Below are 1589 nucleotides of genomic sequence, written 5' to 3' on the forward strand. Positions count from 1 at the left end.
TAAAACTAACCCTAGCTCCTAACCCTAAAACTAACCCTAGCTCCTAACCCTAACCTTTAACGTAATTTTAACCCTAACACTAATTCTAATTCTAACCTTAWCCCTAAACCCCACCTGGTCCCCACAAGAATAGTAAAACAAGTCCAAACACACACACGCTCAAGGTCAGCTCCTCCCTGTCCAAACTAAAATATTCCTCAGTCCAGTACTTCAAGCTACCGAAGAACCTGACATTCACCCCCATCCACAGTAGTAGGCCTCTAAACACTTACTTCCCATCTCTAGTAGTTCAGAGTCTAAAGTTTAGACAACACTAACCCTGCTAACAGCAGCACAGACGTTACCCATAACTACCACAACACCTTTCACTAGGCCAAGCCTGGTGGTGTTTCAGAAGCACAAGGTCAATAGGAAATCCTGAGGAAGAGATCTTCCTAARGATGGACGGTATATGGGGCAGAAATGCATGATATAGGTGACTGCTGTTTTTATCTTTCCAAAAAATACAAATACAAATGTTTGTATAACACCTTTATATATAGAACATATAAGTTCTGCCTTGGACATTTTGAGGGTTGTGAGATTAGCCTGCCAATTGGCTAGACAGGCAGAAGAAGAGAGCGACACACAGGAAGCAGTAACCTGCGGTTTAGCCTAGCGTCACACCACAGGAGGTTTGGAGGCAGCTTAATTGYGGAGGATGGGCTCAAGGTGATGACTGGAGCAGAATAAGTGGAATGGTATCAAATACATCAAACACATGGTTTCCAAGTGTTTGACGCCATTTCACTTGCTCCGTTCCAGACATTATGAGCCGTCCTCCCCTCAGCAGCCTCCTGTGTYTCACACAGCGTCTTCCTTCCTCAGATTCTGTCTGTCTGCTTAAACACACACACTGTCTGCTCTCTGGCTCTCTGCAATGAATTAAACAGCCATTAATAAGCAGACAGTCTCTTGTCTCCATAACATCTGATTATGATTTGGGAGTCGTTCCCGTTGATGACCCTGATGCCCTCAGCACATTTCAGGGCCAGTATTTAAAACATGTCGGCAGCAACAGCACAACGGGGGGAGAGAGAGAGAGCCAGAGAGGCCCAGAAATGTGGGTGAGAGAGAGAGACAGAGAAGAGAGAGACGAGAGAGAGAGAGAGAGAGGGAGAGAGAGAGAGAGAGAGAGAGAGAGAGAGAGAGAGAGAGAGAGAGAGAGAGAGAGAGAGAGAGAAGAGAGAGAGAAGAGAGAAGAGAGAGAGAGAGAGAGAGAGAGAGAGACGAGAGATGAGAGAGAGAGGAGACGAGAGAGAGAGAGAGAGAGAGAGGAAGGAGAGAGAGAAGGAGAGAGAAACAGAGATGAGAGCAGAGCCGAGAGAGAGAGAGAGAGAAGAGAGAGAGAGAGAGAGACGAGACGAGAGAGAGGAGAGAGAGAGAGAGAGAGAGAGCGAGAGAGAGAGGAGAGAGAGAGAGAGAGAGGTAGGCATCTGAGAACTAATGCACACAAACAACACAAAACATACATCACGTGTCACAGACCCCGCCAGGCCTCTCTACACACGGATAGTCTAGGATCGATCGTCACACACACACCCTCGACA

At 46.9% G+C, this 1589-nt stretch overlaps 1 pseudogene; it reads right to left on the reverse strand.

Moving 5' to 3' along the window:
- LOC112069108 (sushi, von Willebrand factor type A, EGF and pentraxin domain-containing protein 1-like) overlaps positions 1-1589 on the reverse strand; it is a 115095-nt pseudogene that overhangs the window by 37180 nt on the left and 76326 nt on the right.

The sequence above is a fragment of the Salvelinus sp. IW2-2015 genome, unplaced genomic scaffold (genome assembly GCF_002910315.2).
Source record: "Salvelinus sp. IW2-2015 unplaced genomic scaffold, ASM291031v2 Un_scaffold910, whole genome shotgun sequence".
Classification (NCBI taxonomy): domain Eukaryota; kingdom Metazoa; phylum Chordata; class Actinopteri; order Salmoniformes; family Salmonidae; genus Salvelinus; species Salvelinus sp. IW2-2015.